The 27,857-nt window shown below is 46.3% G+C and overlaps 1 pseudogene; it reads right to left on the bottom strand.

The window, feature by feature from the left end:
• Positions 1–25,055, bottom strand: part of LOC125554703 (uncharacterized) — a 38,994-nt pseudogene extending 13,939 nt beyond the window's left edge.
• Positions 25,056–27,857: the final 2,802 nt, after the last annotated feature.

The raw sequence follows: 27,857 nt of genomic DNA, 5'->3' as shown, positions 1-27,857 counted from the left end.
TGCGTTCGATGACGCCATTCTGCTGTGGCATGTACGGAGCTGAGAATTCATGTGTGATGCCCAAAGTATCAAGATATGTACCAAGGCCAGTGTTCTTGAATTCAGTGCCATTGTCACTTCTCATGTGCTTTATCTTGCCGCCATAGTTGTTCATTGCTCGATTGGTGAAGCGTCTGAAGACATCCTGCACTTCAGTCTTGTAGAGGATTATGTGCACCGAAGTATATCTAGAATAATCATCAACAATGACAAAGCCATAGAGATAAGCAGCAGTAGTAAGAGTTAAGTAATGAGTGGGACCGAAGAGATCCATGTGGAGCAGTTCGAAGGGGCGAGTTGTTGTCATGATTGTCTTCGAGGGGTGCTTGGCCCTCGTCATCTTTCCTGCTTCACAGGCACCGCATAAGTGATCTTTATTGAACTTGACGCCCTCGATGCCTATGACATGCTTCTTCTTTGCAAGGGTGTGGAGGTTGCTCATGCCAGCATGCCCTAGCCTCCGATGCCAGAGCCAGCATTCTGAAGCTTTTGCTAGAAGACATACGGCAAGCTGTGGTCCTGCTGAGAAATCTACCACGTACAAATCATCTTTCCGATACCCTTCAAACACTAGAGACTTGTCAGATTCCATTAGAACAAGGCAACGATATTTTCCAAACATCACGATCATGTTTAAATCACAAAGCATTGAGACAGACATTAAGTTGAAACCAAGGGATTCAACAAGCATCACTTTATCCATGTGTTGATCCTTTGAGATTGCAACTCTACCTAGACCCAATACCTTACTTTTACCAGTGTCAGCAAATGTGATGTGACTCTTGTCGGATGGACGTAAGGTTGAGTCCATAAGAAGGCTTCTCTTGCCAGTCATGTGATTGGTACACCCACTATCAATAATCCATTCTGAAGCAGCTGGTGTCATACCCTACAGTGCAGTTAGGGGGATAGGCTTCACGAAGAGAATTGTGAAGCAAAAACATTTGATGAACCAGTGGGTTATGAAAGCTTAGATCAAGATTTGGACTGATAGGGCGAGTAGCAAGTGATTCAGGAATGAAGTACATAATAAGACCATTTGGGCATTTGATCTTGCGCCCTACAAGATGTTTAAGGTCCCCAGCAATAGTGTCAGACGATTTTGGTTTTCTGCTGGAGACCCGTCCCTGCAAAAGAGAGTTAAGCTTTCATAGCCACCCACATCTTCAAGGGTGGCTTAGAAGCATAAGTCTAAGTGCAGCATCTGAGAACTTTGGCTTTGGAGCCCTAGCAAAAAGTCTTGCAGGTGAACAATAGTACTCATAAGAATAAGCAGAATAGTTCTTGGTCTTATGAACATGGCGGTTTGATGAACCGCGCTCATATTCATAGGCCTGAGTATGGCTTCCCTGCAAAACATTTGCGTTAGTGCGACTCAGGTGAATCATCTGTCTGTATGAAGCCTTTGGACCGTATGAAGACTGTGGTCTGGGGTTTGTCTTCTTCACCTGTGGTGTCATGATGACATTCACAGGAAGATTCTCCAAACACCTTTTCGGCACCCAGATCTTCTTCATAGACAGTCCATTCCTGCAGTTAGTACCAATATACCTGGCAAACACTTCACCATTCTGATTCTTAAACAGTTTGTAGTTTGCATTAAAGGATTCATCAATAACAATGGGGTTAGCACAAGTGAAGCCAGATAGAGTGGATGGATCTGCTAAAGGTTCCTTTGCAGCAACCCATGTGGTTTTGGGGTACTGCTCAGGTTTCCAGTAAGAGCCATCAGCATTCATTTTCCTTTCGAACCCAACACCCTCTTTCCTAGGGTTTCGGTTCAGGATCTGCCTTTTGAGGACATCACATAGTGTCTGATGCCCTTTGAGACTTTTGTACATCCCTGTTTCAAGCAATGTCTTCAACCTAGCATTCTCATCAGCAATAGCAGTGGTATCCTCAGCAGAGGGGTTAGTTCCCACATCAACAGTTGAAGATATTGCAACAGTAACAGCAGTAGAACATTCAGCAACAGAAGTAGCATTATCACGCTCAATGCATTTAAGACATGGTGGTTCAAATCCTTCCTGAGCTGAACTGATCTGTTCGGCGCGAAGCGACTCATTTTCTTTTTGAAGATCTTCATGAGCCGCTCTCAATTTCTCAAGATCTTGCTTCCTTTGAAGATAATCATAGGAAAGCCTTTCATGAGCTGTTGAGAGTGTTTCATGACGACTTTCAAGTTCCTCATACTTAACGTGAAGATTTTTTATGTCTTCAATTAAGGACTGAGATCGAGTCATTTCAGCGTCTAACAGATCATCGCTTTTGTCTAACAGTTTTTGAATGTGTTCCATGGTTTTCTGTTGTTCAGTTGCAATTTTAGCGAGTGTTTTGTAGCTGGGTTTGGAACCACAATCAGAGTCATCGTCACTAGATGTTTGATAGTGAGTAGTGCGTGTGTTTACCTTGGCACCGCGTGCCATGAAGCAGTAGGTAGGAGCAGAGTAGTCCTTGTCATTTGCATCGGTGTCGGTGATGGAGTCATTGTCTTCAGTGTTGAAGATGGACTTGGCAACGTATGCTGTAGCCAGACTCGCAATGCCAGAATCGAACTCCTCCTCAGACTCCACCTCCGCCTCCTCAGAAGCGGACTCCTCCTATGAATCCATTTCCTTGCCAACAAACGCACGTGCCTTGCCAGATGAGCTCTTCTTGTGTGATGAAGACTTGGAGGAAGACTTGGAAGAAGACTTTGAGTATTTCTTCTTCTTCTTGTCGTCGGAGTCATACTCCTTGCTCTTCTTCTTCTTGTTGTTCTCATTGTCCCACTGCGGACACTCAAAGATGTAGTGGCCAGGTTTCTTGCACTTGTGGCATGATCTTTTCTTGTAGTCATGAGCAGAAGCTTCATCATTCCTTGAGCTTGATCGTGAAGACTTTCTGAAGCCTTTCTTCTTGGTGAATTTTTGGAACTTCGTCACAAGCATAGCAAGCTCCTTTCCAATGTCTTCAGGATCATCAGAACTGCTGTCAGATTCTTCTTCAGATGTGGAGACAGCTTTTGCCTTCAAGGCACGAGTTCGCCCATAATTGGGACCGTAGATGTCTCTTTTCTCAGAAAGCTGAAACTCGTGTGTGTTGAGCCTCTCAAGTATGTCAGACGGATCGACTGTCTTGAAGTCCGGACGTTCTTGAATCATCAGGGCTAGGGTGTTAAACGAGCTGTCAAGTGATCTCAGGAGTGTCTTGACGACTTCATGCTTGGTGATCTCAGTGGCACCGAGAGCTTGAAGCTCATTTGTGATGTCAGTGAGTCGATCAAACGTGAGCTGGACATTCTCGTTGTCATTTCTCTTGAAGCGGTTGAAGAGGTTGCGAAGGACACTGATTCTCTGATCTCTCTGGGTTGAGACGCCTTCGTTGACCTTGGAGAGCCAGTCCCAGACTAGCTTAGATGTTTCCAAAGCACTCACGCGGCCATACTGTCCTTTGGTCAGATGACCACAGATGATATTCTTGGCAGTAGAGTCCAGTTGAACAAACTTCTTGACGTCAGCAGCAGTGACACCTTCTCCAGCCTTGGGAACGCCGTTCTTGACGACATACCATAGGTCGACGTCAATGGCTTCAAGATGCATGCGCATCTTATTCTTCCAGTAGGGATATTCAGTTCCATCAAAGACAGGGCACGCAGCGGAGACTTTAATTATCCCTGCAGTCGACATAGCTAAAACTCCAGGTGGTTAAACCGAATCACACAGAACAAGGGAGTACCTTGCTCTGATAACAATTGAAAGTGTGTTATATCGACTAGAGGGGGGGAGGTGAATAGGTGATTTTTATGAAAGTCTTCAAAACGTGGAAGTTTCGAAGACAAACAATAGAAATAAACCTATTACCATGCAGCGGAAGGTAGACTACACTAGGCAAACCATAGTCAAGTATTCAATGAAGTGAAAGCACAATGACTAATAGCAGCTAGGTAGTAAGGATCAGGTAGGAAGATATTAAGAAGCCAATCAGAACATGCAGTCACTCAGTGAAGACAAAAGATAGTGCAATCATACGATGACTTCACAAGGACCAACAGTAAGTAAAGGGAAGGGAAGGATGAAACCAGTGACTCGTTGAAGACAATGATTTGTTGGACCAGTTCCAGTTGTTGTGACAACTGTACGTCTGGTTAGGGCGGCTAGGTATTTAAACCTGAGGACACACAGTCCTGGACACCCAGTCCTGAACACGCAGCTCAGGACACCCAGTCCTCACCGTATTCCCCTTGAGCTAAGGTCACACAGACCTCGCCCAATCACTCTGGTAAGTCTTCAAGGTAGACTCCCAAACCTTCACAGACTTCGTTCACCGGCGATCCACAATGACTCTTGGATGCTCAGAACGTGACACCTAACCGGCTGGAGGATTCATAGTCCTCAAGTGTAATAAGTCTTCAGATCACACAGACAGGAAGACTTAAGTGATGCCTAACACTCTTTGGCTCTGGGTGGTTAGGGCTTTATCCTCGCAAGGAATTCTCTCTCAAAGGCTTCGAGGTGGGTTGCTCTCACACGACAAAAGCCGTACTTTAACTCTGAGCAGCCAACCGTTTATGGTTGTAGGGGGTGGGCTATTTATAGCCACTAGGCAACCCGACCTGATTTGTCCGAAATGACCCTGGGTCACTAAGGAACTGACACGTGTTCCAACGGTCGGATTTCAAGCACACACGGCAACTTTACTTGGGCTACAAGCAAAGCTGACTTGTCCGACTCTGGACAAGATTCGCTCTCATAGTCTTCACTTGAAGACATAGGTTTTGGTTAAGCATCACTTCAGTCATTCTGACTGGTTCTCTTGGACCCCACTTAACAGTACGGTGGTTCCTATGACTCAATAAAGAAGAAAAAGAACTACGAAAGATCTGAGTCTTCGAGCTCCATAGGCTTCATGCGATGTCTTCTCTTGTCATAGTCTTCAATGTGAATATCTTCACATACCACCTTTGACTTCAATGTCTTCATATATTTTTAGGGGTCATCTCTGGTAGGAAAACCGAATCAATGAGGGACTTCTACTTGTGTTATCCTGCAATTCTCACAAACACATTAGTCCCTCAACTAGGTTTGTCGTCAATACTCCAAAACCAACTAGGGGTGGCACTAGATGCACTTACAGTTCTGCGCGCTGAACATGGCATGGATGGAGGTCCACGCAGCAGCAGCGGACTTGCAGCTAATCAGCTGAGATGCAATGTCCTCCGTCATGGAGGAGAGGAGCATCCCGAGGACCTTCTGGTCCCGCATCCACCATGTTGCATACTCAGGATTTGCCACAGTGGTGGCGGCATCACCCGCCCCCTAGGAGATGGTTGTGGGTGGGGCAGCGACAGAGCCGTCGAGGTTGCCATGGAGAGAGGCACCAGAGAGATGCGTCACGGTGAGGGTGCGCCATAGCGGGAAGTTGTCGCGATCCAGTCGTACGCCAAGGGAGGGCGCGATGGACGGGACTGGCGCCATCGTGGCCGGGGCGTCACCACGGGGCCGATAATGGCTAGTTACATCGCTGCGGAAGATGACCCAGACGCCATCGATCAGGAGTTTCGCGAGATCAGGTGGCGACTCGAGAAGAGATCGGGCGATCAGCACGGCTGCGAGGAGGGGCAACGGCGCGATGAGAAAAGAGGCGCTGTTACCAAGTTTGGTTTTAGGGTTACGTGGGGCATAGCCTCCACATATCTCGTATATATATAAGACCAACAATACAAAGTTAGATTATAATACGACCGGTATAAGACCGTTTCCAACACGCTTCCGGCAACCTCTCCCGCTTGTAGGCCTCGGACTCCCAGAGCAGCGGCAAGGGCAGCTCCATGTCGCCGTCCCTGGTCCACGAGCGGAGATCCGGTGACAAGGTCCAGCTCCGCAGCACCACGTCGGCGGGGGGCGTGTTGTCGCGGGGGGTTTCACCGTTGGTGGTGACCATGGAGATGAGCTTTATGGAGTCCCCCACTGGGCCCATGGTCCGGCGGTCCTTGGGGTAAGCGTGCGAGAAGTCACGGCCTTGGCACTGCTCGGGAAGATGGATGAAGTCCAATTGCACGTGGTCGCCGTCTTTGCCGGCGCCGGCGGATAGCATGTCACAGACGATGGCGCCAAGCAGGAGGTCGGCCCAGAAAACCTTCCCTTTGAAAGTGAAGGCCACGTCTGCTTCATACGCCAGCCGCTTGGTGTGTTTGCACGGCAGCAGGATATGCTGGTTGAAGCGCGCCTCCTGCTTCGTCCACTTCTTGCCAGGGTCATGGCTTGACCACCGAAAGAGAATGCCCCTCCACGGCAACACCTCAGGAAGAAGAAGGACTTGCCAATTCTGGACGCGAAGTCGCAGCCGGCGAAGGAGTCCATGGTGGCAGGGAGCAGCGAGAGCGAGTTCTTGGCGGCGTCATAGACGAGCCAGTACCTGTCGCCGAACACCAGAATCATGACGAGGAAGTTCTCCATGACGGACTCGAGGAGGCACGCGACGCCGAGCTCCTGCGCCTCGGTCTTGGCACGCACGGACAAGGTGGAGAGCTCCGGCGGCTCGACGAGGTGGAGGTCGAGGGAGAACTGGTCCGGTATCCAGGACCCATCCTTGGAGGCAGGATTTTCAGGTCACGGGTGTCGGGACACCCTTCTATCCTCGCCATCCAACTATAGTGTCTGACTTGGCGATCTGTGCCCTGTCCTGCAACGGCAAATTTGACAATTTTGACCTCGGGACAAAATCAATTCACAGAATGAACTGCTCGTGAAACTATTTCACGGCCCTGGCCCTTTTGTGTAGCGCCCGCCACACAGGCGCTGTTGGAAATATGCCCTAGAGGCAATAATAAATTGGTTGTTATTATATTTCCTTGTTCATGATAATCGTTTATTATCCATGCTAGAATTGTATTGATAGGAAACTCAGATACATGTGTGGATACATAGACAACACCATGTCCCTAGTAAGCCTCTAGTTGACTAGCTCGTTGATCAATAGATGGTTACGGTTTCCTGACCATGGACATTGGTTGTCATTGATAACGGGATCACATCATTAGGAGAATGATGTGATGGACAAAGACCCAATCCTAAGCCTAGCACAAGATCATGTAGTTCGTATGCTAAAGCTTTTCTAATGTCAAGTATCATTTCCTTAGACCATGAGATTGTGCAACTCCCGGATACCGTAGGAGTGCTTTGGGTGTGCCAAACGTCACAACGTAACTGGGTGGCTATAAAGGTACACTACAGGTATCTCCGAAAGTGTCTGTTGGGTTGGCACGAATCGAGACTGGGATTTGTCACTCCGTGTAAATGGAGAGGTATCTCTGGGCCCACTCGGTAGGACATCATCATAATATGCACAATGTGATCAAGGAGTTGATCACGAGATGATGTGTTACGAAACGAGTAAAGAGACTTGCTGGTAACGAGATTGAACAAGGTATCGGGATACCGACGATCGAATCTCGGGCAAGTATCGTACCGCTAGACGAAGGGAACTGTATACGGGATTGATTAAGTCCTTGACATCGTGGTTCATCCGATGAGATCATCGTGGAACATGTGGGAGCCAACATGGGTATCCAGATCCCGCTGTTGGTTATTGACCGGAGAGTCATCTCGGTCATGTCTGCATGTCTCCCGAACCCGTAGGGTCTACACACTTAAGGTTCGGTGATGATAGGGTTATAGAGATATTAGTATGCGGTAACCCGAAAGTTGTTCGGAGTCCCGGATGAGATCCTGGACGTCACGAGGAGTTCCGGAATGGTCCGGAGGTAAAGAATTATATATAGGAAGTGCTATTTCGGCCATCGGGACAAGTTTCGGGGTCAGCGGTATTGTACCGGGACCACCGGAAGGGTCCCGGGGGTCCACCGGGTGGGGCCACCTGCCCCGGGGGCCACATGGGCTGTAGGGGGTGCGCCTTGGCCTATATGGGCCAAGGGCACCAGCCCCAAGAGGCCCATGCGCCAAGAGAAGAGGGGAAAGGAAGAGTCCTAAAGGGGGAAGGCACCTCCTAGGTGCCTTGGGGAGGATGGACTCCTCTCTTGGCCGCACCCTTCCTTGGAGGAAGGGCCAAGGCTGCGCCCCCCCCCCCTCTCCCTTGGCCCTATATATAGTGGGGGAAGGGAGGGCAGCAAAACCTAAGCCCTGGCGCCTCCCTCTCCCTCCCATGACACATCTCCCTCCTCCCGCGGCGCTTGGCGAAGCCCTGTTGGACCACGCCGTCGTGCTGGATCTCCATCAACCTCTCCTCCCCCCTTGCTGGATCAAGAAGGAGGAGACGTCGCTACTCCGTACGTGTGTTGAACGCGGAGGTGCCGTCCGTTCGGCGCTAGGATCATCGGTGATTTGGATCACGACGAGTACGACTCCATCAACCCCGTTCTCTTGAACGCTTCCCCGCGCGATCTACAAGGGTATGTAGATCCACTCCTCCCTCGTTGCTAGATGACTCCATAGATAGATCTTGGTGACACGTAGGAAAATTTTGAATTTATGCTACGTTACCCAACAGTGGCATCATGAGCTAGGTCTATGCGTAGTTTCTATGCACGAGTAGAACACAAAGTAGTTGTGGGCGTTGATTTTGTTCAATATGCTTACCGTTACTAGTCCAATCTTGATTCGGTGGCATTGTGGGATGAAGCGGCCCGGACCGACCTTACACGTACTCTTACGTGAGACTGGTTCCACCGACTGACATGCACTAGTTGCATAAGGTGGCTAGCGGGTGTCTGTCTCTCCCACTTTAGTCGGATCGGATTCGATGAAAAGGGTCCTTATGAAGGGTAAATAGCAATTGGCATATCACGTTGTGGTTTTTGCGTAGGTAAGAAACGTTCTTGCTAGAAACCCATAGCAGTCACGTAAGACATGCAAACAACAATTAGAGGACGTCTAACTTGTTTTTGCAGGGTATGCTATGTGATGTGATATGGCCAAAGGATGTGATGAATGATATATGTGATGTATGAGATGATCATGTTCTTGTAATAGGAATCACGACTTGCATGTCGATGAGTATGACAACCGGCAGGAGCCATAGGAGTTGTCTTAATTTATTTATGACCTGCGTGTCAACATAAACGTCATGTAATTACTTTACTTTATTGCTAACCGTTAGCTATAGTAGTAGAAGTAACAGTTGGCGAGGCAACTTCATGGAGACACGATGATGGAGATCATGATAATGGAGATCATGGTGTCATGCCGGTGACGATGATGATCATGGAGCCCCGAAGATGAAGATCAAAAGGAGCAATATGATATTGGCCATATCATGTCACTATTTGATTGCATGTGATGTTTATCATGTTTATACATCTTATTTGCTTAGAACGACGGTAGTAAATAAGATGATCCCTCACTAAAATTTCAAGAAGGTGTTCCCCCTAACTGTGCACCGTTGCGAAAGTTCGTCGTTTCGAAGCACCACGTGATGATCGGGTGTGATAGATTCTTACGTTCGAATACAACGGGTGTTGACGAGCCTAGCATGTACAGACATGGCCTCGGAACACATGCAAAACACTTAGGTTGACTTGACGAGCCTAGCAAGCACAGACATGGCCTCGGAACACAAGAGACCGAAAGATCGAGCATGAGTCGTATGGTAGATACGATCAACATAAAGATGTTCACCGATGTTGACTAGTCCGTCTCATGTGATGATCGGACACGGCCTAGTTAACTCGGATCATGAAATCACTTAGATGACTAGAGGGATGTCTATCTGAGTGGGAGTTCATAAGATGAACTTAATTATCCCGAACATAGTCAAAAGGTCTTCGCAAATTATGTCGTAGCTCGCGCTTCAGTTCTACTGTTTAGTTATGTTCCTAGAGAAAATTTAGTTGAAAGTTGATAGTAGTAATTATGCGGACTAGGTCCGTAAACTGAGGTTTGTCCTCATTGCTTCATAGAAGGCTTATGTCCTTAATGCACCGCTCAGTGTGCTGAACCTCGAACATTGTCTATGGATTTTGCGAACATCTGACATACACATTTTGATAACTACGTGATAGTTCAGTTAAACGGCTTAGAGTTGAGGCACCGAAGACGTTTTGAAACTTCGCGAAACATATGAGGTGTTTCGAGGGCTGAAATTGGGATTTCAGGCTCGTGCCCACGTCAAGAGGTATAAGACCTCCGACGATTTTCTTAGCCTGCAAACTAAGGGAGAAAAGCTCAATTGTTGAGCTTGTGCTCAGATTGTCTGAGTACAACAATCATTTGAATCGAGTGGGAGTTGATCTTCCAGATGAGATAGTGATGTTTCTCCAAAGTCATTACCACCAAGCTGCTAGAGCTTCGTGATGAACTATGATATATCAGGGACATATATGATGATCCTTGAGATATTCGTGATGTTTGACACCACAAAAGTAGAAATCAAGAAGGAGCATCAATTGTTGATGGTTGGTGAAACCACTAGTTTCAAGAAGGGCAAGGGCAAAAAGGGATACTTCATGAAACGGCAATTCAGCTGCTGCTCTAGTGAAGAAACCCAAGGTTAAACCCAAACCCGAGACTAAGTGCTTCTGTAATAAGGGGAACAGCCACTGGAGCAGAATTACCCTAGATACTTGGTAGATGAGAAGGCTGGCAAGGTCGATAGAAGTATATTGGATATACATTGTGTTGATATGTACTTTACTAGTACTCCTAGTAGCACCAGGGTATTAGATACCGGTTCGGTTGCTAAGTGTTAGTAACTCGAAATAAAAGCTACGAAATAAACGGAACCTAGCTAAAGGTGAGCTGACGATATGTGTTGGAAGTGTTTCCAATGTTGATATGATCAAGCATCGCACGCTCCCTCTACCATCGAGATTGGTGTTTGCGTTGAGCATAGACATGATTGGATTATGTCTATCGCAATACGGTTATTCATTTAAGGAGAATAACGGTTACTCTGTTTATTTGAATAATACCTTCTGGTCTTGCACCTAAAATGAATGGTTCATTGAATCTCGATCATAGTGATACACATGTTCATGCCAAAAGATATAAGATAGTAATGATAGTACCACCTACTTGTGGCACTGCCACTTAAGTCATATCGGTATAAAACGCATGAAGAAGCTCCATGTTGATGGATCTTTGGACTCACTCATTTTTGAAAGGATTGAGACATGTGAACCATGTTTGTTGGTAGATATGCATGAAGAAACTCTATACAGATGGATCGTTTGGACTCACTTGATTTTGAATCACTTGAGACATGCAAATCATACCACATGGGCAAGATGACTGAAAGCCTCGTTTTCAATAAAATGGAACTAGAAAGCAACTTGTTGGAAGTAATACATTTTGATGTGTGTGCAGTCCAATGAGTGCTGAGGCGTGTAGTGGATATCGTTATGTTCTTACTTCACAGATGATTTGAGTAGTTGTTGAGTATATTTACTTGATGAATCACGAGTCTGAATTATTGAAAGGTTCAAGTAATTTCAGGGTGAAGTTGAAAGATCGTCGTGACAAGAGGATAAAAGATCTATGATATGATCATAGAGATGAATATCTGAATTACGAGTTTGGCACAGAATTAAGACATTGTGGAAATTGTTTCACAACTAATACAGCCTGGAACACCATAGTGTGATGGTGTGTCCGAACATCATAACCGCACCCTATTGGATATGATGCATACCATGATGTCTCTTATCGAATTACCATAATAGTTTATGGGTTAGGCATTAGAGACAACCACATTCACTTTGAAAAGGGGCACCACGTAATTCCGATGAGATGACACCGTATGAACTATGGTTTAGGGAAACCTAAGCTGTCATTTCTTAAAAAGTTTGGGGCTGCGACGCTTATGTGAAAAAGTTTCAGGCTGATAAGCTCGAACCCAAAGCGGATAAATGCATCTTCATAGGGCACCCAAAACAGTTGGGTATACCTCCTGTCTCAGATCCAAAAGCAATAAGGGATTGTTTCTGGAATCGGGTCCTTTCTCGAGGAAAAGTTTCTCTCGAAAGAATTGAGTGGGAGGATGGTGGAGACTTGATGAGGTTATTGAACCGTCACTTCAACTAGTGTATAGCAGGGCACAAAGAGTTGTTCCTGTGGCACCTACACCAATTGAAGTGGAAGCTTATGATAGTGATCATGAAACTTCAGATCAAGTCACTACCAAACCTCGTGGGATGACAAGGATGCGTGCTACTTCAGAGTGGTACGTAATCCTGTCTTGGAAATCATGTTGCTAGACAACAATGAACCTACGAGCTATGGAGAAGCGATGGTGGGCCTGGATTCCAAAATGGCTTGAGGCCATATAATCCGAGAGAGGATCCATATATGAAAACAAAGTGTAGACTTTGGAAGAACTACTTGATGGTCGTAAGGCTGTTAGGTACATATGGATTTTGAAAGGAAGACGGACAATGATGGTAAGTATCACCATTAAGAAAGCTCGACTTGTCGTTAAGATGTTTTCCGACAAGTTCAAGGAGTTGACTACGATGAGACTTTCTCACTCGTAGCGATGCTAAGAGTCTGTTGGAATTATATTAGCGATTACTGCATTATTTATGAAATCTTGCAGATAGGATGTCAAAACAGTGTTTCCTCGACGATTTTCTTGAGGAAAGGTTGTATGTGATACAACCGGAAGGTTTTGTCAATCCTGAAAGATGCTAATAAGTATGCAAAGCTCCAGCTATCCTTCTAAGGACTGGAGTAAGCATCTCGGAGTTGGAATGTATGCTTTGATAAGATGATCAAAGTTTTGGGTGTATACAAAGTTTATGAGAAACTTGTATTTCCAAAGAAGTGAGTGGGAGCACTATAGAATTTCTGATGAGTATATGTTGTTAACATATTGTTGATCGGAAATGACGTAGAATTTCTGGAAAGCATATAGGGTTATTTGGAAAGTATTTTTCAATGGAAAGCCTGGATTAAGCTACTTGAACATTGAGCATCAAGATCTATAAGGATAGATCAAAATTCTTAATGGTACTTTCAAATGAGCACATACCTTGACATGATCTTGAAGGTGTTCAAGATGGACCAGTCAAAGAAGGAGTTCTTGCCTGAGTTGTAAGGTATGAAGTTAAGACTTAAAGCTCGACCACGGCAGACTAGAGAGAAAGGACGAAGGTCGTCCCCTATGCTTAAGACATAGGCCCTACAGTATGCTATGCTGTGTACCACACCTGAAATGTGCCTTGCCATGAGTCAGTCAAGGGGTACAAGAGTGATCCAAGAATGGATCACAAGACAGCGGTCAAAGTTATCCTTAGTAACTAGTGGACTAAGGAATTTTCTCGATTATGGAGGTGGTAAAAGAGTTCGTCGTAAAGGGTTACGCCGATGCAAACTTTGACACTAATCCAGATTATTCTGAGTAGTAAACTGGATTCGTATAGTAGAACAGTTATTTGGAATAGCTCCAAATGTAGCGTAGTAGTTGCATCTACAAGATGACATAGAAATTTGCGAAGTACATACGGATCTGAAAGATTCAGACCCGTTGACTATAACATCTCTCACAAGCATAACATGATCAAACCCAGAACTCATCGAGTGTTAATCACATGGTAATGTGAACTAGATTATTGACTCTAGTAAACTCTTTGGGTGTTAGTCACATGGGGATGTGACCTTGAGTGTTAGTCACATAGCAATGTGAACTGGATTATTGACTCTAGTGCAAGTGGGAGACTGTTGGAAATATGCCCTAGAGGCAATAATAAATTGGTTGTTATTATATTTCCTTGTTCATGATAATCGTTTATTATCCATGCTAGAATTGTATTGATAGGAAACTCAGATACATGTGTGGATACATAGACAACACCATGTCCCTAGTAAGCCTCTAGTTGACTAGCTCGTTGATCAATAGATGGTTACGGTTTCCTGACCATGGACATTGGATGTCATTGATAACGGGATCACATCATTAGGAGAATGATGTGATGGACAAAGACCCAATCCTAAGCCTAGCACAAGATCATGTAGTTCGTATGCTAAAGCTTTTCTAATGTCAAGTATCATTTCCTTAGACCATGAGATTGTGCAACTCCCGGATACCGTAGGAGTGCTTTGGGTGTGCCAAACGTCACACCGTAACTGGGTGGCTATAAAGGTACACTACAGGTATCTCCGAAAGTGTCTGTTGGGTTGGCACGAATCGAGACTGGGATTTGTCACTCCGTGTAAACGGAGAGGTATCTCTGGGCCCACTCGGTAGGACATCATCATAATGTGCACAATGTGATCAAGGAGTTGATCACGGGATGATGTGTTACGAAACGAGTAAAGAGACTTGCCGGTAACGAGATTGAACAAGGTATCGGGATACCGACGATCGAATCTCGGGCAAGTATCGTACCGCTAGACAAAGGGAATTGTATACAGGATTGATTAAGTCCTTGACATCGTGGTTCATCCGATGAGATCATCGTGGAACATGTGGGAGCCAACATGGGTATCCAGATCCCGCTGTTGGTTATTGACCGGAGAGTCATCTCGGTCATGTCTGCATGTCTCCCGAACCCGTAGGGTCTACACACTTAAGGTTCGGTGACGCTAGGGTTATAGAGATATTAGTATGCGGTAACCCGAAAGTTGTTCGGAGTCCCGGATGAGATCCCTGACGTCACGAGGAGTTCCGGAATGGTTCGGAGGTAAAGAATTATATATAGGAAGTGCTATTTCGGCCATCAGGACAAGTTTCGGGGTCACCGGTATTGTACCGGGACCACCGGAAGGGTCCCGGGGGTCCACCGAGTGGGGCCACCTGCCCCGGGGGCCACATGGGCTGTAGGGGGTGCGCCTTGGCCTATATGGGCCAAGGGCACCAGCCCCAAGAGGCCCATGCGCCAAGAGAAGAGGGGAAAGGAAGAGTCCTAAAGGGGGAAGGCACCTCCTAGGTGCCTTGGGGAGGATGGACTCCTCCCTTGGCCGCACCCTTCCTTGGAGGAAGGGCCAAGGCTGCGCCCCCCCCCCCTCTCCCTTGGCCCTATATATAGTGGGGGAAGGGAGGGCAGCAAAACCTAAGCCCTGGCGCCTCCCTCTCCCTCCCATGACACATCTCCCTCCTCCCGCAGCGCTTGGCGAAGCCCTGTTGGAATCCCGCTACTTCCACCACCACGCCATCGTGCTGGATCTCCATCAACCTCTCCTCCCCCCTTGCTGGATCAAGAAGGAGGAGACGTCGCTGCTCCGTACGTGTGTTGAACGCGGAGGTGCCGTCCGTTCGGCGCTAGGATCATCGGTGATTTGGATCACGATGAGTACGACTCCATCAACCCCGTTCTCTTGAACGCTTCCGCGCGCGATCTACAAGGGTATGTAGATCCACTCCTCCCTCGTTGCTAGATGACTCCATAGATAGATCTTGGTGACACGTAGGAAAATTTTGAATTTATGCTACGTTACCCAACAGGCGCCACATACTACGGTGCAACGCCCAGCTCTGGGGTGTTGAATGCCAGTCCACCGTGGCAGCCCTTGGGCCCGCACCCAGCAGTGCAGCGCCTCCGAGCTAGGCGCCACACATGTAATGTGCAGCGCCTAGCGCTCGGGCGCTACACTGTGACTTAGATAGGGGCTGCGCCCCCCCTCCCCCACTCCCCCCACCCCACACACCCCAACCCGAGCTTTGCCCCCTCTCCTACTCTCTCCCCTTCTCAAATCCTCTCCCAAATCTTGCAAATTTGAAGAATTTGTCCGTGGATTTCGAAGTCAAACCCTCCCTCAAGGTAATCTTCTCCGATCCCCTTGTTTTGATCCAAGTAATGCTAGTTTGGGGAAACCCTAGTTTTGTTTGGATCTAGAGATTTGCATGGAGATGTGAGATCTTTGTTTGCCAATTTCCTATGATTAGGCTTTGTTAGTATGTTAGGGTTATTCTTATGGGTGTTCTTATGTTGGTGCTAGGGTTATGGTTAGGGTTAGGGTTATTGTTAGGGTTATGGTTAGGGTTAGGGTTATTGTTAGGGTTAGGGTTATGGTTAGGGTTAGGGTTAGGGTTGTTGTTTGATATATATTTTACGGTTTGTATTCCGTGTTAATCCTTAAATAAGTACTCATGGAAGCAATGTTACGTTGTGTTGTTTGAATGCTTATAGGGCTGGGAAGAACATGTGTGTTTGTTCATCATGGGGACAAAGACGCCTTCTTGAAAGGCAATATTGAACCGGACCCGGATGAGCTTGATATGGTGTTTGATAGTAGTCCTAGCTATGCGGAGCTCTTGCAACAAGTGAGGAAAGATTTGAATTGGATGGACCCTAGTGATATCGTTGAGTTGGAGGGAAGGCATAATGTAGGTTTTGGAATGCACATCCATTGGAAGACAATGTGTGTCAACTCGGAGCAATGTTGGGTTGCATACAAGGAAACGGTGGCCGATTGACTTGACAAGGCTCTTGAGTTATCTGCAACGAAGAAGGTTGATTCAAGTTTGCATTTGGACTTGAACCGGAAACCCTCCCCTTTGGTTGCTAGCAGCCCCCCACCCTTGAAGCGAGATGAAATTTTTGAACCTCTTTTGACCCAAAAAGTGAGGCCAACATTGAGCCCGTTTACAAACAACCAAGATGAAGCTTTGCAAGAGGACAATGATGAGTATGCGGACAATGACAATGAAGTTGATCTCCATGACAACAATGTGGGTGATCTTGACAAATATCATTTGCAAGAGACAATGGACCATTCCATCCCTTTTTCCTGTGCATATGCATCGGATTCGGATGATGAAGGTCCTGATGAACAAGTTGATGAGGAGGGGTTCACGGTGAAGGAGGCCGAAGCTTTCGAGAAGGTATTCGGTCGGGATCACAAGACACCATTGTTCAAGGATGTTAGTCTTGCGGATGAAGCCGTTGTGGATGGTGGCAAATCTATATCTCTTGGGGTTAGTCCAAGCTCTCACCGTGATTTGGGAGATGACAAGAACTGGATTGCTAAAGGGTCTAAGTTCGAAACCTTCTTGGAATTGAAGATGTGGCTCGACAACTACTCGGTTACGCATTATCGTCCACACAAGGTGGTGCACTCGGACGTCAATGTGCGCTACACGGTTGCATGTGCATGTGAAGATGAAATATGTCTGTGGATTGTGCGTGCAAGACCATGGAAAGGAGGTCCCACTTGGCACGTAGTGAGTTGTGTGCCAACTCACATGTGCCGAGGCAAAAGAGTGGATGGCAAGATTGTGTCCCAAGACCACAGACAACTCACGTCCGAGTTCATCGCTTACAGGCTCTCCAACTCAATATCCACACTTCCAACAATGAGCGTCCAACATGTCATTGACCTTGTGAAAGCCATCTTTCATTATAAGGTGAAGTACGGCAAGGCATGGAAGGCGAAGCAAGCCGCATTTAAGATGTTGTATGGTACTTGGGAGGAAGCATACAACTGAATCCCTAGGTTGTTGTTAGCCATGGCCGCCACAAACCCGGGCATGGTTCATGTGGTCGAGCCTCATGGGCACCAAACAACGGTTCATGAAGGAAGGAAAGTCTGAGTATTTGGCCGTGCATTTTGGGTGTTCGAGCAATGAGTGAGGGCTTTCGAACACTGTAGGCCGGTCATCACCATTGATGGCACGTTCTTGACCGGACAATACAAGGGCACCTTGTTGGTTGCGATAGCAAGTGATGCCAATAACCGGGTGTTGCCATTGGCATTTGCTTTGGTTGAGGCGGAGAACAATGACAACTGGGAGTAGTTTTTGCATCTTTTGAGGACGAAGGTGTTACCCGCTCAAAGGGAAATTTGTGTCATATCGGATCGGCATCAAGGAATTCTCAACGCGGTGGAGATTGACATTCTAGGGCATGCTCCGTTGCACCATCGATGGTGCATGATGCACTTTTGTTTGAACTTCTATAGGGCATGTGGCCTTAAGGAGTTGGCCGATGATCTTCAAGATTGTTGGCTCGCTTTCTCTGAGAAGCGGTTCGCCACTTTGTTGAACAAATTGCTCGCACACAAAAAACTTGATCCCGAGGGTCAATACTTTATCAATAGGCACATTCAACACCGAAACAAGTGGGCGCGTGCTTTTGATGAAGATGGCCGGAGATACGGTCAAATGACAAGCAATATGGCCGAATGCTTCAATTGGGTGCTCAAAGGTGCACGTGGATTACCCACGACGGCAATAGTTCAATACACATTTGACAAGATGAATGCGTACTTTCTAAAGTACTCGATGGAAATTGATGCACAGATAGCGGGTGAGAACCCGCGCAAGTACAAGTACAAGTTCCCACCCAAGATTGATGAATGGTTAGAATTTCAATCACGAAAGGCGGACTCAGAAGAAGCTATATTATATGACAACGAAGAGTGGAAGTACGAAGTGAAAGAGTCAGGAGGAACCACAAACGATGGCCAGCAACATGGAGGTCGGGCTTTCAAGGTGTCGTTAACACAATGTGATTGCTCTTGCGGGAGGCCATTGTTACTTCATCTCCCATGCTCACACTTGTATACCGCCGGTCGCGTTAGAAATGTGGACATCAATCACCCACGCACCATGAGGGAGTTGGAGTTCTCAATTATGACGGTCAAGAAAACATGGGCTCCCCGCTTTCACCCATACTTTGACCAATCACAATGGCCGGAGTACCATGGAGTTCAACTATGGACGGATCCGGAGTTGAAGGTTGTTGCACTGCTCAGTGTGGCGTCTCCGGACTAGGCGTTGCAGCGGCTGTAACTTGCAAACAAAGTGTTTGCTCTCTGCTTAGCTCATCCCAGGAGTGCAACGCCTCAGAGCTAGGCGCTGCACTGTACAGTGTGACGCCTAGCGCCGAGGCGTTGCACTCCTGGGATGAGCTAAGCAGAGAGCAAACAAAACGTTTGCAAGGTACAGCCGCTGCAACGCCTAGCCTTGAGGCGCCACACTGAGCAGTGCAACGCCCAGGAGCTAGGCGTTGCACTGCTCAGTGTGGAGCCTCCGTGCTAGGTGTTGCACGGCTGTAACTTGCAAACTTGGTCATTTTCAGGCACAGTGCAACATTTCCTAGAATAAGCAGTCAGGAACTTTAAGTTCACATTTCAGTCACAGTTGAACATTATTAAGACAACAAGTGCGACATAGAGGATCAAGTTCAACATAGAGCAACCACAACATAGAGGATCAAGTGCAACATAGAGGATCAAGTTCAACATTGCTAAGACAACCACTCTAAGTTCAACATAACTAAGACATACAAAGAGGATCAAGTTCAACATAGAGCTACCACAACTCCAAGTTCACCGACATAACAAGTTCCACATTACTACAAGCTACCACCACTTCAAGTTCAACATTACAAATAGAGGACGATGACTAGTTCCCTGAGCGCTTTTTGGCTGCTCCCCCCCCCCCTCTTGCTGGCTAACTTCTTCACCTTCCTAGGAAGAGGAACCCGCTCCCGCTCCGGCTCCGGTTCCTCCACGTCATCGACATCGTCATCCAAATAGTCATCCAAAGCCACCATCCGCGAGGTGCCGACCGTCCTTTTGCCTCTTTGGGTGAAGTCTTCAGGTGTGTACTTGTTGATTCCCGTCCTAGGCTTTAACCTGTATGCGTACCTAACCTGGTACGTCCCCAAGGTCATATCATCAGCAACCTATGCATCAACAAAAGATATGGAAAAACTGTGTGTGAGGATATAGTTAGCAATGCATCAACAATTGGATATATATGCTCATGCCATACCTCTTGGGTGACCACACCCACATCCTTATCCTCCAAATGATCACCATGGCCCTGCCCCGAAGTGGGATCTAATGGTGTCGCCGACCTAGACCGTTCTGGTGATACATACTCGGGGTCATGACAACCGAAAAGGTTTGATAGCCGCCTTAACTTTTGGCCCTGGCGCTGCAACATGTACAAGTGAATGAGACATCGAACGTAGCAACACATGTTAAGTGCTAGTTTGAAGGAGATGTGAACCTTGATGAATGCTCGAAGTGTACCTTCCCCATCGCTTTTGCCAGTCGGGGTTGTTTCAAGAATAGTCTCGGTCTCATCAGCTGCTTTCTTGATCTAGGCACGCTATGAACAGAAATGGTATTAACGTGTTAGGCAGGTGAAGATGTGAATAGTGTGAATGAAAAGCAAAGAGAGAAAATACCACAAAGTTCATCATTGGAGCTGAAGGGATCACTGAGTTGCCTTTCCTGACTAATGCGTTGTACTGGTGCTGGGCTACCTCATAAAAAACGGTGGGTTCTTCCAAAATCTCCTCAGCATACGCCGGCTTGCATACCTCCACATGGGTACTTGCAAGAAAGCATGTGATATAGTTGTTGAACGCGAACGGGCAGTGCTCACGAAGCTGGACTCCTTTTCCCGCCCTAGCTTACTCCACACTAAGCGCAAACTGTACGACATACTTCCTGTGATGCTTGTCCCAATCCTTGATCTTCCGCTGCCTTTTCCTATCCAACCTACAAGTTAGAAACATAATATTAGCAGCACCGAAACCGCTGAGAAGCTGTTAAGTGCTCAAGGTTAATTATATCTTACGCGTGTAGCAACTTGTCCTTGTCCTCCCACTCCGGTGGGTGTGCCTGGAACAAACCAAACTGACGGCGCACTCGATGTGGGGGGTGAAGCTCAACCGCCCAGTTGCATATGAGTGGGCACCGCATACGCCAGAGATCCCTATCCCTAGTGCACATCGGATTCAGCCTGAACTCTAAAGGGTTACCAAAACTGTCTCCTGTTCCATACGGCTCCCATATCACCTGCAAAATGGGATAGAATGCAAAATTGATATCGACTTACAATAGAAGCATTATAATCACTTATGCAATGTCGATTCACCTGCTTAGGCGTGATCACGTCAAGCTCGCTCTGGTACAACTTGTACATAACCGAGGGATCATCTGTCGTCTCATTTAACACATCCCACTTGTAAGCCCAAGTGGGTCGCCGTAGTGGGTCGCCTTTGTTGTCCCAATCATCGTACTTCGCGGTCTTTGGGCGTCCAACCGGCAAACGCTCCCAGGTCCATATGGAAAGTGCGAGCAAACAACCACCAATACCTCCAGATGACCTACAACAGGCTTCGTCCAACTGCACATAAAAGAGAACATGGTTGAATTAAGAGCAAGATCGCATTCATAATATAGCAATGAAGTGAAAAAGAAACAACTTCATACTTGTCTATACAAGTAAGCCAGTGTCGTCAAACCCCAACTCCAATTGCTAACGAAGACGGTCAACGCCTTCAGCCACATCCATGGAGCATTCTTGCCTGTGCCATCAGCAAACATAGTCCTGGATATCACGTACCACATGTAGACACGAGCATATGTCTTGACCGTGTCCTCATTAGCTTCCGGTGGGCAAGTACCAAAGTGCTCAGTAATCCACGTGAAAGTAGCACCGGCTGCGACTCTTTCCTTCTTGTTGTCTTCTGCTGGTGGTTCCCGAGGCTCCAGAGGAACCATACGGATAAGGGCATACATCTGCGCGCACCACCCATCGGAATCGGTACTCATACATAGAGGATTCTCATCGATAGGAAGATTGGTGATCATAGCAATATCCTGGAGCGTCACGGTCATCTCCCGGGTCCGAAGATGGAAACTATGTGTCTCCGGCCGCCAATGATCAATAAGCGCGATGAGTGCTGGAGTATTGTTGGGTGGCGTCGACCGTCTGACCATATGAATGAAAGGGAGAAGTCATGTCTCCCTTACATACGGTGTGTATCGCTCATCATAGAGCATCCACCCAAGGGTGACCCCGTGAGAACGAAGCTTCAGAGGTGCAAGCTCCTACAAACAAACAAATCATAACATTACATATGGGGCATTTGTGTTTGAAATAAACACGAAATTCATAAAACCCGCCACTTTCATTATTACCCGCTGCTCCACCGCCATAACGTACGACCGGTGTTGTTTGTCCCAGTGATCATCGAGAAGCCAAACCATCCTAAAATTTTTGAAAGAAAGCTTTCTTGTCAACACGATTATCTTTTGAATACAAATAAACTAAAGTACGCCTAGTACATACATAATTCAAAGCATATGTATCCAAAGCATTCTTGTCAATACAAATATACAAATATAATTTCAACACAAATAAACTAAACTAGGCCTACTTCATGCAAGATTTAATACAAATCTCTTTTCCATATAAAAAAACATGTCAACCTTTGTATCCAAACCATATCTTTTCAATAAAATATACTCCCTCCGTTCCTTGATATAAGGTGTATAGATTTTTGAGGAAAAACCCAAAATATAAGGTGTATTGAGTTGCACCACTCGTATGGATAATTTTTTTTGGGATTCGATCACATTTCCTTATATTAGGCAAGCTTCTTTATTTTCTCATGCCAATTAGCCAGGTGTAATCTCGCTCAAAACTTGTGAAATTTTCCCTCCACATGCGTTCTTTATTTTTCGTGCCAAAAACTATACACCCTATATTTAGGAACGGAGGGAGTACTAAACTAGGGTTGCTAAATTAGGTACATGCAAGATTATAATACATGCAATATTCAAATCTAATCAAATCAAACAAGGTTTCTCAAAATCTTCAAAATAACATACATTAGGATCGGAGGAGGGTACCTTCTAGGATGGATTGGTGAAGGAATCCACGGACCAAATCGTCAGATCTGATGGATTTGGAAGAGGGGATTGAGAGGGGGAGTGGAGAGGGCCGCCGCCGCGGCTTCTTCTATTCTGTTCTGTAACTGTCAATGGGGTGGGTGGGGGAAGAGAGGGCCGCCGCGGCTGGATCTAAGTCACAGTGCAGCGCCCGAGCGCTAGGCGCTGCACATTACATGTGTGGCGCCTAGCTCCGAGGCGCTGCACTGCTGGGTGCGGGGCCCAGGGCCGCCACGGTGGACTGGCATGCAACACCCCCGAGCTAGGCGTTACACCCTAGGGTGTGGCGCCTGCATGGCGGATGCTACACAAAAAGGTCAGGGGAGTGAAATACTTTCACGGGCAGTTCATTCCGTGAATTGATTTCGTCCCGAGGTCAAAATTGTCAAATTTGCCTCCTGCAATGAAGAATGAATTTGCAGACTATGTAATCAGTAAGAGATGGAGTGGTAAATTCTTTTAAAATGGCAATGGTCTGTGTAGGTCACTGTTTAACCTATACTACTCCCTCCGTTCCAAAATGTAGCGCGCCCACGCATTTCGGGATTCAACTTTGACCATAAATTTAATTAACGAGACCGACTGCGGCGGGAGCAAAAATTATACAAGTGAATTCGTATTCAAAAGAAGTTTTCAAATATATTTTTTTTGTTGCCGCCGCAACCGGTCTCATTGGTTAAATTTATGGTCAAAGTTGAAGCACGAAAAACGAGGACGCGCTATATTTTGGAACGGATGGAGTATATGGATTCTGTCTCACCTATCATATCGGTCACTGTTGCTATTTTGTCTACATCAACTCCCCTGATCAAAATAACTGTGCTCCCACTAGGGACGGTCCATGCATGGATAGATTCATAACACATTCAATTAGGTTTCATCACCACGTACAGTAGACTGTCATTAGGTACAGCAGGTTAACCATTCTTTTTTTTTTTTAGGATCAAAGCCGCCACTTTATTACTTAAGCATAGCTGGGAATTTCGTCCGAAATAATCTCCAGAATAATTTCAGGAGGAAAAGAAAACCAAACTTTGTTGAGTTCTTCACTCAAGCCTAATTTCGCTAACCTATCGGCGGCAGAGTTTGCACTCCTACTAACCCACGTTACTTTAACTTCTGAAAAGCTTCTGAGCATACCCTTGATCTCTTCAATACACGGCCCCGCCGCTGAGAGCTCCAGTTCCTTGTTATTCAACATTGCCACCACGCCGGCATGGTCCAGCTCCAGATGCAGTTTTTGTACATTCCTCTCCAACGCCATCTGAATGGCCCGCTTGCATGCTCTAATCTCCATCATCTCTGAATCCGCTGAGGCGCCGAAGAACTGACACGCCGCCCCTCGGAAAGCACCAGCATGGTCACGCAGAACTACACCTGAGCCTCCTTTTCCACCCTGCTTTATAAGCGCTCCGTCCGAGTTTGCCTTGATCCAACCTTCTTCAGGGGGTTCCCACTTCATTATGTTCTTTGGCCTGCTCTCTGCCAATCTCTTTGCATGGACCGATTTCCATTCTTCTGCTAAAGTCACCACAGAATTCATGATTTCATGTGGTTCCTTTATCTTACTCCCATCTCTCGTCTCGTTGCGAGCCAGCCACAAGCCATACACAGCCTGTACCATCATCGCCCTGTCATCCGCTGTTGCTTGCGCGAACCAGTCCATCAGCCACCTTGATAGCACGCCCTGGGAACCGTTGTAACACGATGGGGTCGCCACCGTAATTCCCTTTTCCAAGCGTAGCTTCTTCCAGAACATGACTGAATGAGCGCAGCCCCAAAAACGATGGTGAACAGTTTCCTCACGCCCGCACGCCGGACAAAAGACTCCCGCCTTGATGCATCGCCGCTGGAGCTCAGACCCGACTGCTAATCCAGCTAACCATTCATTCATCAAATTCTAGTTAGGTACAGCAGTATAACCATTGATTCGTCAAATTCCAGCTAGCTCGATCATTCTACCGAGTTCCACCTAGCGCTACTGTTCCTGGCTTTTCACACGCACGCTAGTGCCCATATCCTGACGCGGCTGTCGGGAACAGTAGCCTGCTACCTGATACTGTATTAAGTAGTATAACATACTCCTATGACAAGTCTTTTCAGCAGTAGGCTGCTCCTGCTGCCCAAGGATACCGCTACTACCTATAGTCTACTAGTCCCTAGTAGCACCCCAATTAGAACGGTCAAACGCACTGATTAAGTAACCGGACGCTGCGGCTGCTCTGCAATTTTGCAGAAGACCGCGCGAATCTCAACCAGGTGAGACGGATAGGATAACCGGGTGCCCCGACCCCCGGGAGCTACTACAACTTTTTGCCCATCCTTGATGTCCCCCCAATCCTTGGTCGCGCGTGCGAGGATGTCGTCCTCCTGCTCTTTCTAGTCCTCATTGTACACCGGGACGTGTTTCCTCAGCACGACCCACGAAAGCCTCCACGGTGAGGACATGGTGGGATGGTCGCCGGAGACGTGGATTGGGATGGCGGCGGCTATGCCGGACTCATTGCTGATGGTCAGAGTAAGATGCGGAGACGGCGGAGATTTTATAAATAACGAAAACTGGTAATGGGCCAAATGTGTTGTTCGGTGGGATGGCCACTAAAATACGAGTGATTGCGCTTAGCGCGAGCCCGGATGGCCGTCCCGAGCGAAGTGCCGACCAATGCGGCCCGTTAAAAAGAAGTGCTATATTTGGAACTGTGTTAAAAATTCTCTCACTTAATGGAACTGTGTTACAAATATAAATAAATAGTAATATTTTAACTCTACAAGAAGTAAAAAATCCGAGATTGTAAAAAAATAGTTCTACATATCAAAAAATTAATAAACCTTGTATTTTTATAAAAACTGATCACTTATTTTGAAAATAGTCATCGAATTTCAAAAGGTGCCCGGATATTTTAGAAAATGTTCATGTAGTTTTGAAATGTGTTCATGTATTTAGAAAACTTTTTACCAAAATTATTCCTGTATTTTAGAAAATATTCATGTAATTCAAAAGGTATTCATGCCTTTTAAAAATATCATGTAATTTTAAAAGGTGTTACCCCCTCCGACCCAATGTTGTATAGAGGTTGTGTCAATTAATTTGGAATGGAGGGAGTAATATATTTTTGGAAACGTTCATGTTCACTTATTTTAAAAAAGATATTCATGTAATTTTATAAAGCGTTCACACATTTACAAAAACATTTGTGTATTTATCAAGAACATATATTTCATTTAAACAAAAACTACTATACTCTCTTCCTTCTTCACTCTTCCCTCTTCTCTCTTGTCCCTCCCTGCAAAATACACATGAACATATACATATTGACATAATATCAAAATATACATGAACATATGCATATCTCTCTTCTTTCTCTCTTCTCTTCTTTCTATCTAGCTTCTCTCTCTCCTCTCTTCTCTCTCTTCAGTTGTCTTTCTCTCTCTCTCTCTTCACTCTTTCTCTCTTTATAACTAAGTAGCAAACAAACCTACCTCGCAGGAAAAAAACTACAGTATAAACTACACTACAAATTAAACCTACACTAACAACACCAACACCTACACTATACATTGTAATGGATCGGACAATAAATTGGGGAAGAATCTCACCTGCGGAGGAGGGGGGAGCTCAGCAATGACGGCATCGAGACAGGGACGTGGTGGACGAGGATGATAATGACGGAGATCAAGAGCGAGTAATCCTTGATTTGGGATTGGACATAGAACATGGATCCATCGCAGAGGCATTTAGTTCAAAAGAAATGATGGTATCCTGGTGGTAAGAGTAAAACTTTTGTCTGCGCGACACGGCTAGGACGGCGGGGACAGCGTCGGGCATCGAGATGGCAGGGAAGACATTGGATGGTGTGGACGGCTAGAACAGCGGCAGAAATGGCTGCATGCAGGGGGGTGAGAGGGTTGGGGGAGGGAGAGAGAGCATCTCAGAGAGAGATCGAGGTAGAGAAGAACGCAGGGTTTAGTTTTTTCTTCAAAGTCCCCGCGGGTGCAGGTTTGTACTCACAGTACTAGCGGGCGTGCGAACCAACAGACGTCCGCAAATATCCACGTTATTAGTGCCACGTAGTACGACAAGGAAATGCCACCCATATATTTTTTATTCTTTTATCATATACTAGCAAACAGGCATGTGCGTTGGAACGAGAAAAATATTAAATGCCCCTAACCCCTAAGCATGGCTGAAGACCCCCTATAGGTCAGCGACCATCGCCGGCAGTGGTTGTGGTGTCCACTGGACCACAATGCATTCGAACAGTCAATCCTAAGGCGATGACGTAGGCCACCGCATGACACACTACCATTGAACAGCACCAGGCCACTAGAATGTTTAAAACTTTGAAAAGCAATCTCGTTGAACTCAATGTGAGGACAGCTCTCCAGAGTGTAGTGGCGGGTAAGAAAAGCTGTCCGCCACATGTACATGCTCTAGGCAAAAATCTCCATCCACCACTCGTAAATTCTTCCTGCCTGAGCCGTGGGCAAAATGTTTCAGTGGCGGGCTCTTTGTTTCGTCCGCCACGGGTATTGGGTAAAGTGGCGGGTGATTTACATCGCCCGCTACAAGATGTCTTTCCTTACCGGGCAAATTTGATAGCACATTGTAGTGGCGGGTGACTTTATGCGACCGTCACTGGTATTAGGAACAACAGTGGCGGGTATTGTTTCCGCCCAACACAAGACATTTTCAAGCATTAAAAAAGAATATATATTTTTGAATAAAATTGAATTTACTGTTTATGTGAGAGCAAATGCACCTAGAGCCAAAACGCCCTTATGGCTGTATGCATCGTTCTGATGCAGAGGCCGGGGCCTGTCCCCTTTTCGAAAAAAAAAAAAGCCAAAACGCCCTCCCCATGCACTTTTTTGTATGTTTGTTTACTCGTTTCAGCTTGTATGTAGTCCATATTAAAATATCCAAAACATCTTATATTTATAACGAAGGGAGTAGTTGGAATCCTAAAACTAACATTTCTGGAGGAGTCCGCAGAGCATGGAGCCGAGAATTGCCGACCAGGGCCTATGTTGTGAAGTGAAGGCCTAGTCTAAGAGCCCGAAGATTAAACCTGAAGCATTGAGTTTTATCTTGGTTCTAAAATGTTTAATCAAATTGATGATGTTTTTATGCTTATTTGGTCCTTGTACATGACCTTGTTTATAGCATAGTAAGATCACTAAATTGGCCGTCTTATGAGGCATAAATTAGTTTATCACTTGGCGTGAGTGACAGGCACACTAAAACATGGA

The sequence above is a fragment of the Triticum urartu genome, chromosome 5A, assembly GCF_056163025.1.
Source record: "Triticum urartu cultivar PI428250 chromosome 5A, HENAU_Tu73, whole genome shotgun sequence".
NCBI classification, from domain to species: domain Eukaryota; kingdom Viridiplantae; phylum Streptophyta; class Magnoliopsida; order Poales; family Poaceae; genus Triticum; species Triticum urartu.
Note: the sequence above shows the minus strand (reverse complement) of the source record. Positions and strands in the feature narration are given on the sequence as shown.